This window comes from Mus caroli, chromosome 12 (assembly GCF_900094665.2).
Source record: "Mus caroli chromosome 12, CAROLI_EIJ_v1.1, whole genome shotgun sequence".
In the NCBI taxonomy this organism is placed as follows: domain Eukaryota; kingdom Metazoa; phylum Chordata; class Mammalia; order Rodentia; family Muridae; genus Mus; species Mus caroli.
The window spans coordinates 89750958-89761381 of NC_034581.1; the positions used below are offsets into that span (position 1 = coordinate 89750958).

A 10424-nucleotide genomic window follows, 5' to 3' on the forward strand; every position below is an offset into this window, starting at 1 on the left:
TGTCCTGAATAGGAGGCAACCAAGACTGCCCAATTGTTAGTTGTTGNTGCCAGNGTTTGAACTTGAGCAGAAGTATAAGGTACAATTAGCATATGAAGTTCTTTCCCAAAATGAGTAATGGCTGCTTTTATCCCCCGAAGTGCAAGATGAGCAACTGCATTAGGATACCACTCAATGATTTTTGCAGGGGAAGCATTAGGATGAACCCACAATAAGGGTCCATTTTGCCACAAGACTGTTGTTGGTAGCTGTGCAGTTTTTAATATGCACAATTCAAATGACTCTGACTCGTCAATGCGTTGAGCATCTTGTAAGGCCTTTTCTATCGTTTGTAAAGCTTGACATGCAGCTGGGGTAAGTGCTCTGTGGGAGGAGATNTGGGTATCTCCCTCTAATATGTCAAATAAGGGCTTTAATTCTGCTGATGGAATTTTCAAAAATGGTCTTAGCCAATTAATATCTCCTAGCAATTTTTGGAAATCATTCAAAGTATGTAGTTGATCTTTGTGAACCCTAATTTTTGAGGAACAATTTTGTCAGGATAAATGAGTGACCCTAGGAAGGCTCCCATGCGAGCAACTTGCAACTTTTTGGTGGCCACCTGCAATCCCCATTGCACTAACATTTTTATTAATATAGGGTATGCATTTGAAATAACTGTGAATTTTTATGGCAAATCAAAAAGTAAAATTGGCATTGACTCCATAGTTACGGACTGACTCCGCAAGTTCATTAATCTGTATATACTCCACTGGGACGTGAATGCATCCACCATCTGTGCCTTCAAAGACTGGGAACGCTTGCTGCACTTTTCTCTGTTCCTCTTTTGAAATGAATGAGTCTGAATGATACCTCTGCACATAGGGCAGAGGTGCACTAAGACCCAGAGGTCGAGGGCCCGGAGACTGCGCAGCGATTTGACATTTGTCTCTAGCTGCTTTCATGTTATTCTGTAACTGATTAATTCGTCTTCCATCTGGCTGGTATCTTTCTCCCTCATAGCCTGCCGCTTCTTCCTCTAAGTCTGTTTCCTCAGAGGAGCTAAGTTCCTTATCCATCCAATTCTGAGCTACTGACAGCTAGTGCCTTGAACTCATGTAATGGTGGGTAGAGGCTCCTTTCCTTATGTGCCTCCCCAGCTCGATCTCTCTTCTTCTCTCCCTTTCCATCCCTTTTTCTAAGCTCTCCCAGGGCATTTTTTCCCTTATATTTCATTTCCTCAGGCTCAAGGCCCGTGGAAAGGCCTTTATTCTTCAGTGCACCTTGTTTCCTCTCAGCTCTTACTCTCTCTCCCAGCTCTGTCTCAGATAGACTGTCTTGAATTTCGTCCAAAACTTTCTGCCCTGCTTCAACCATTTGCTTACAATCCTCGTCTGTTAAGCATGATCTTACCAGTTCCACAATGGCATGGTCCCTGCTTTCAGTTTGCCNTTCTGCTGTTCCCTAACTAGATCTCCTTTCAGTTTGTCCCATGAGGCGACAGTTAATGACCCTGAGCAAGCATACCATGTTACCACATGGTCTATCTCCCTGACAAAGCCCTCTATAGTCTTAGTGGCGATTTTCAGGCCACGCTGCTTCAAGACCAACCTTAAGGCCGTTACTACAGAGTGGGAGATTCCCATACTGGTCGCTGTCCAGGCCTGACCGCGACTGAGAACCAGTCAGCAGTTCCAGTGGTGGAAGCAAAACGAAACCGAAAGAAAAAGAATGAGCGCCGTGAAAACAATCAAAAGGGCATCTAACTCTGGAGAAATTTCAAGAATGTACGTACCTTACATAGCCTTAATGTCCTGCAGTTTTGATTCTGCCCTGTGAATGGGGGATCTCCCTTGCGCTGGTGTGATGGTCTAAAGTTCCCGGGTTCCTCAGTGCCATGTATCCCGAACTATCATTCTTGCTGGCAAGAACACACTTGGACAACCGGATTCTTCTGCAGCAAAAGCTTTATTGCTTCTTCATGAGAGAAGACCCAGACCCTGGAAAATGGGGTCGCTTATATAGCCCTCAGCCATGGCGTTTCAGCACCTGATGTGGTGTGTCAGTTCCTGATTCATTGCTCGCCCATCACCCCATTACTATGCCCCATATAGGCAGTGACTAGGCGTGAGTTCACTCTCGCACCTGCGTACAAGGCTTGTTTACTAGTTAGGCACAGTGGAAGCCAGCGCCATTGCTCGCGGCACGGCTCTCCACAGTACAGTTAACAATAAACAAAATGACCAAGGAAAGACAATATTTGGGAAAATGTAAAACAAGTTCTAGTTTCTGATTAAAAGTATTATTTTAAAATATGTTTTAATAATTCTCTGATAATTTTATTTATACTTTGTATGATTTTTATATTCCCTCTACTTATCCAACATCAAATATTTGTATAGATACACTGAAACATATTTGTGTTATGTACTCACAGTTACAGGATTATCCACCCAAGTATGAGCAACTCAACAGGGGATACAACCTAGAAAAATTCTCTCTCTCTCTTTCTCTCTCTCTCTCTCTCTCTCTCTCTCTCTCTCTCTCTCTCTCTCTCTCTCTCTCTCTCTCTCTCTCTCTCTCTCTCTCTCTCTCTTTCCCTCTCTCCCTCCCCCAGAGAACTGAGTGGCAATAAGTTCTCAACTAGAGGTTGACATTCATAAAAATTATCTATCTATCTATCTATCTATCTATCTATCTATCTATCTATCTATTTATATGCATACTTACAGTGGGCTATTTTTGAACTAGAAAACATTTCTAAGTCATCATTTCTTACATTTTACAATTTCTGGGGGACTTGTCAAAATTGTTATACATCACAGGCCACACAATTGAAAAGTACTCTTAGGAAGAGACAGACCAGGCTTATAATAGTAAGCCATTGTTCTATTTGTTTGAATTTTTATTATAAGTTCTCCACTCAATATCAAGGAACAAATGGAATTATTTATGAGATGTAAAATACTATTGACTTAGAACATGTTACATTTCAAGAGATGCTTATATTTTGTTTAGCAATGTGCTGCTGAGTTTCATCTTACTACTGCTTCTGTTATTCAGTCAATTTGAGCAGTTTCTTTGTGACCTGCACTATAATAGGTGCTGGGGGAGTAAAAAAGCATCAGAATCCCTCCACTCCGAAATTATGTCTTAAACCCTGTGAGCATATAAACTAGAGGTGGTACACACATAAAAGATTCAGATGAGATCGACAGAGGAAACTGATCTATAGTAAAAAGAAGAAAGCAAGTGATTTGTTTGTGCATGGCTTCTAGACCATCCAGCAATGGGATGCTCTATAATATTTTTGTAAATATTTCTGGGGTTTCAGAAGCCATGTGAACTTGTAGGGGAAAATCGAATGAATAGGTATGAGCAAAGGGAATGAAGGAGACTTCTGTCTGTGAAGCTCCCAGTTTTGGAGGTATTTACTACCTCAGCTTATACAGTTTGCTTCCCTTCACCTTCCGGACTGGTATTTGCTGAGTCAAAATCCTAAATTTTATATTTGTTAACCTTGTATAATTCCTAAAAATAATGAGAAATACAGTAAACTTTTTCTGTTAACAATTATATTTTTCCAATTAATATATTCACTTTATATCCTGACCATACCGCCTTCTTCTCCTTTCATACAGCCGTGTACCCCATCCCCCTAGCCCTCTCCTCTGAGCAGGGAAAAGAACCTCACTGGGCTGTAATCCACCCTGACACATCAATAACTGCTAGATTGACACACATCATCTCCCACAGAGGCCAGACAAGGCAGACCAATTAAGGAAACAGGATCTACAGGTAATGGAGTCAGGGACAGTTCCCCTACCTCCAGTTGTTGTTGTTGGGGGTAGAACATTAAGCCAAGCTGCACATATGCTGCATATGTGCTGTGAGGGGATTTGGGGAGCTAGGTCCATCTCATGTCTGCTTGTCAGTTGATGGTTCAGTCTCTGCGAGCCCTCAGGGGTCAAACTTAAGTCTTCTGTGGAGTCCCTGTCCTCTCAGGATCCCTCAATCATTTCTCCAATTCTTCCATAAGAATCCCCAAGGTCCATCTAATGTTTGGTTGTGGGCTTCTGTGTCTGTTTTGGTCAGGTGCTGGGTGGAGCCTCTCAGAGCACAGTTATGCCTGCAGAGAGGAGCCTTATATAAACAATTAAATAGAAGTCTTACAAAAGTTTTCTTCTCCAGGCTCATCTTCCTTTGGATCTGGACAGCAGGATTTATATCACAGATTTTTCACTTTTCATGGCTTTTTGTTTTGTGTTTATACACACAGTTATACATTTTAAATGTAGTTACAGATTTCAGTGTGTGATTGGATCTCTTAGAAAATACTCCCCTTATTTGTTAATCTGAGACAACATTGGAGCCTTCAAGCTATGTGCAGTCTATAATTAGTTTTACTTTTGTCCATAATTAGATAAAAATAGCTTTTGTTTCTAAACCACTATTGTTTATACTTTCTCCATTTAAACATGCAATTTGAATCCAAATAGATCTTAACATGAAATACTGTGAGTAGATCTACCAAAGAAAACATTTAATATAGGTAGTTTATCATTATGATTGCCTGTGTGCCTTTGACTTGTGACATTAGTTAATTAACATCCATTTAATATTGCCTTTCAGAATGCATGTGCATGCTCATCCTTCTTCAGATAGCATGACCCCTGATTCCCCCTTGGCTTCCCTTAACTAATAGCTAGTAGGTCCTCTCTTGTGTTGGCATCTCCTGCTGCTACAATCATCTCAAGGCAGCTAGTTTTGTTTTATTCTCATGACTGTGGGCTTGAAAACAACTAAAGAAATTCCACATCATTTGTCTGGCTCTTTGAACTGCCTAAGGCTTTGTCAAACAAATTTAAAATACAGTTATGGTGGTTTGCTCACAGTATAGTTTAGGGTTTCTCATAAATGCGCTTCTAGGTTGTTCCTTCCAAGTTGGAGAGTCAACATAAAAGGATTTTAAAAACATCACTGCTATGATGTCAAACTTTGAGGTCTTAGTGAATGAAAGGGATATATATATATATATATATATATATATATATATATATGCTCAGTTTGTTTTCTTTTTCCTTTTTTAGTTCCACAAGCAACTTACATAGTATACCTACAACTTTCAGAATTTTGCTTACACATTTTATACCCCACAACTAATTGGAGTTGCAAAAGTTACAGGCACCAGCAGCCACAATGACCACAGAATGAGATGAAGTGGCCTGTGGTCGGCAGTGATTCATTATGCCTGAGTTTTTGAATGAAACTTCAGGGAGGGAAATGGGTTGCTCCTTGTGTGCAGTTGCCATTTTCTCTATTGATTTAACCACACTGTTAAACACAAATAAGAATATATTTGGCTTAAAATTACAATTTAATCTGAAGTACTTGTTTACTCAAGTTTATATGAATTAACTCTACCATCATTTTTTAACAGTCCTTTAAAAGTTAAAGATAATTGATTGAAGCTTTGATGGTTAAAAAAAAAAGTTGTTAAACTCATATGAGGCAGAAATAAATCACTGTGTTCAACATGAAGTAACTAAAGTATAATATATACTTGTATATAATATTTATATATACATATAAAATATACTTATATAATATATAATAATTTATATACTTATAAATATAATATATTATATTTAAATATGATAAAATATAAAATGGTAAAAATCTAGTTTAAAAAAATTGTTAGTCTGAGGGGCGATGCTTGTTACTGCCCACTTGGAATGATATCCAACAACTCATGAGAGTGTTCTTCACTACCGAAGACTGAGAGAAGGTAATGCAGGAAGCCAGAAAGAATGTCCCCTCAGACACAGCGTGTACCATCGATTGATCAGGCTGTCATCTGTTGTCAGGTTTCCCCTGACTAGACCTGACTGGGACATTAATACTGCAGAAGGTAAGGGGCACCTGAAAGTCTACTGCCAGGTCTCAAGGGGACCACATGACAATGCACCGATTTGACCAAGGCCCACTTTGTTCTTCCAAAGACTGGATAGCCTTTACCGAAGACCAGCTACATCAAATGGCACACCATGTGAATATGATGAGTCGTCCTATGAAGGAACAGAGCCATCTGCAATAAACCGCTGTTTGGAAACTTCATCTTCTTACTGAGCTTGGCTGTCTGCTACATGCTCCCTGTGGAGTGGAACATCCACAGACATTTTAAAGGTGCTAAGGACTGAACACATGGACTCACACATCATGCATGGGTAATCTCTCCCATTTACCACTGAGATTCAGATTTTTCAGTCATCTTTCCAGCATACACATTAAGCATTTGAAATTAGAAACTACTGATATTGGATAATAGCAAAGTTCAGAAGACCTTCCAGAGGATTTCTAGGATTTTCTGTCCTCGAGGAATCCATTACAGACTTCTACTTGCAGAAAAAGCAAGAATGGCTGATTAGGAAAAAACACTCCCAAGGGAGGAGTTGGGCAGGAAGAAAGAGATAAGATGGAAAACCACTCTGCCATAAAGGACCTAGGCTCTTCCGGCTCACGGCCACCCATCATGGCTTATCTTAATGGGGCCCTGGGTGCAACTTGGATCCTTACACTTACTGGCAAGTACTTGGCCAACTGAGCCATTCCCCCAACTCTGTGTTGTCTTTTCTATACATCCTCAAGCTGCTATAGACAAAAGAGAATTGAGACATTTTCTCTCCCTAAATCTGGGCCAAACTATGAAGATACTGATTCCTTTTCCAGTGTCAGTCTCAGTCTGTGGCAGGGGTCGGAAGTGGACCTACCTGACTTCCCATTTACAGTAATGCAGAGTAGCTTCAATGACAAGTAGCCCCATGTACATCAATACATTTCTCCATTGCTTCAACTCTACAGCTCAGTTGGACAGTGCTCAACTGAGCTGCACATATATTCTCTCTCTACAACACATTTCTCCATTGCTCCCACTCTACAGCTCAGTTGGACACTGCTCAACTGAGCTGCACATATATTCTCCCTCTACAACCCACGATAAAGGAGTGGATGCTCTCTGGAACATTCTAACTCCACTGCAGAGGCCCAGAACAGAGTAACAATCACTGGTGTGGACAATGTATCTAAGGCTTAAGCTGGTGAGTCACACCTTCAACACCTGCTTCTTAGGTCACCTCACAAACCAGGCTTTATTAGTATGCCATAAAAGAAACAGGAGATACAAGATCTTGTGAAATGTTTAAATAACTTTAAACTTTATTAAGTAAAAACTGCATAAACACAACCATAAGAAAATTAATAAGAAAGTTAAATACAAACTATCACATGTAAAATAGATTATATAACTGACTGTTTCAACCGTAAATACTAACTTCCCAATTTTCCACAGTGGGAATATTAATCTAATGAGAAAAAAAATCTCAATTTCATCTTAATATATACCAAAACTTTTTAAGAAAAAAATTTAAAATGAATAGAACTTTTCAAAAAAAATAATTCAATACAGCAATAGATGGGGTTTGTATTCAATGAGACCTGAGATAGAAAAGGACTTTTGCCATTATAGTTACTTCAAATCAACTTCCAAAACTGAGGCAGGTCTGGGAAAGAATGAGTCTTTAAAAGACCATTGTGCTTTTCTTACTAGTCATGGAGTCCAGTCAGTAGTTTGGCTGCAGTTCTACATCCTATACCGGTCCAGCAGAGTACGGTGGTGCAGAACAGCAGCAGTCTCTGCAACTCATTTTCATTTCTCATACTATTTTCAAACTTAAAAAAAAAACATTAAAACAAAACAGAAACACCACCACTATCCCCTACTTCAATTTAACAGCATACAAGTCCAGCATTAGAGATGCTAGTGAAGGGCTTCTGCCTCTTCCTCCTGGTGTCCCTCCTGGCATCGTGATGAGCATTCATTTCAGAAATAGACACTTCAAACAAGGACTGGAGGATGGGAAATGACAATGGCCAAGGTTTGCAAGTGAGTTAAGGAAAACAATCAGTGGAGTGGGGTCAGGAAGACAAAACAAAAAACAAAACAAAACAAAAAAAACAAGAACAACAACAAAAAAACCCAAAAAACAAAAACAGAGAAAAACAACAAAAACCAAACAAACAAAAACAAAAAACAAAACCAAAAACACAAACAAACAACAAAACCAAAAACATAAAACAAAAACCACAAACAAAAGAAACCAAAACCCAAAACACGAGTAAAAAACAACAAAAAAACACAAACAAAAAAATGTAAAACAAAAAACAAACAAATAAAAAACACAAATGAAAAACCAAAACCACAAAAAAAGAAATCACAAACAAAACACAAAAAAAACCAAAAAATTAATAAAAAGCAAAAATAGCAATAAAATAAAACAAACAAAAAACCAAAGAAAACCAAAAAACAGAAAAAAAACAAAAACAAAAAAACTCAATGAAACATTAAACAAACAAACAAACACACACACACACACAAACAAAAAAAGCAAGCAAAAACATAAAAGCAAAATAAAACAAACAAACAAACAAAAACCCTGAATTCATTTAATTCCAGCATTAAAACAGTATTTCTTGAACACATGGTCTCCTGTGGGATGGGCAGCAGCAGTTTCTAAGCTTGCAATAGTTGCATACATCCTAGAGATGGCATTAGGGCATCAGTCCCACATACCACGTTAGGACTATATTGAAGAGAGTGGGCTTCATCCCGTGAGATAGCTCAGTACCTGTTTTATATCTCTTCAACTCATCCTACCTGAGATATATTAGAAACAGCGATGGAAAAGAACAGGGATGGGGACCATAGCAGCCAGGTGGATGTTGTTACAGTAATTGACCTTTCAGGATTTCCCAGACCATCCTCTTCCTGAAGGTGGGCAAGTGTTGCTGAGAAAAGGTCACAGGCTGGTCCCTAGTGATGTAATCTGCATATTTACAGGTAAACATTCCACAGTCACTCCCATTCAGTTGCAGAGGAATCTCCTCTGATGTCACACTGTACTGCTTCCACTCCAAAGGGTCCAGCTCAATGTTCCTGNGTGTCTTGCTCTCCTTTTGTAAATATTGGAAGATGGTCTCACAGATAGACTTCCTTGTCTGTCCCAGGGAATCAAGGTATACAATACTTCGTTTTCTTAAATCGATTACCACCAGGCTCCAATGTACCCTCTGGTGAAAAGGCACCAAGGTGAGTTCTTTTTCAAAGAGATTGATGCCTGGAGTCCATCTTTTCACGGAACAGTAACCGCTGTGCTTTAGCTTGGGGTAAAAGAAAGTGCTAAAGACAAGAAGAGCGGGATAGCTTTGGTTTTCATTTCTCTCAACCAGAAGGTTCATGTAACTCAGGATTTCCTCTTGGGGTCCTGGACCCAATGCATTCTCAATTTCCTTCTCCATGTCCTCTGTAATATCAAGGATTTGATCCATTTCTCTGCCCTTTTCTTGGTCTGTGAGAGGCTTTTTCTCTGCTGCAAGTACTGCCATCTTGTTGGGGAGTAAGCTATTGCCTCTGCTGCTATCCAGGATGATCTGAGCCCGTATTCCAGGCTCCAAGCTGTTCCCCCTTCTTCCTTCACCCTTTCTTTACACAACCTTTCTTCTCTGTAACAGATTTCTCCTCAGAACACCACTTTTCTCTCTCCTTTGGTGAAAGACATTCTTTTAGAGCAACAACAGTAGATTGTTCTCGATCTCTCTGAGTTGTTTCTGATCCATGACTGCCTCCTGACTCGCCCACTTTGATCTTCAGGTGTTTGTAAGGATTGGGTGAGGCCTGTGTGGGTCTGACCTCACATCTTGGTCACACTGAAGGTGTTGAAGCAACCTTCTTCTGTCCTTTTCCTTTTGGGGGCTTTGTTCGTTTTCCTCCATGACGGAATAGGGTCGCTTGCGACCCTTGTCACCATCAGCAGGCTTCCTCTCAGTTACAGCCTGCTTTGGAGGACCTTCGGTCAACTCTAGGGGTTTTAGTTGTTTAGGAATCTCTCCCTGGGGTTTACGTACCTGACCCTTGCTAGGCTGTTCTCTCGGAAGCTCTAGGTCTTGAGGCTCCTGAGGGGTCTTTGCTGGGCTCTTTAAATACCATCCCTGTTCCATCCTGGCATTTCCTTTATGGACCTTTTCTCGAAAGCTTCAGACTCTTTCTCTGTCTCACTTTCATCCTGGTATTTCCTTTTGTGCCTTTTTCTTGAAGCTTCGGGCTTCATCTCCAACCCACGCTGTTTAGTTTGCCACATGTACAACTGCTTGGACTCTGGTATAGTACTGCCTTTCTAATTTCCAAGCAAAAGCAACCTTATGCCTGGCCCGGGTGTGTACTCTTGGGTTGTTCACCCTGATGCCTAAAAAATCACTTCTTCAGTAGATGGTTGGTCCAAGGTCAGTCAAAGGAGTCAAAGGAGCCTATGAGGCTCCTTTATAAACAGTTGGTTTTGCAGGTCAGGGTCAGTCAAAGAATGGAGATAATTAAGCTGTCAATATAGGAGATT

General features: G+C 40.1%; 1 pseudogene; it reads right to left on the reverse strand.

Moving 5' to 3' along the window:
- Window positions 1–8547: 8547 nt before the first annotated feature.
- Window positions 8548–10172, reverse strand: LOC110307319 (annotated as a pseudogene).
- Window positions 10173–10424: the final 252 nt, after the last annotated feature.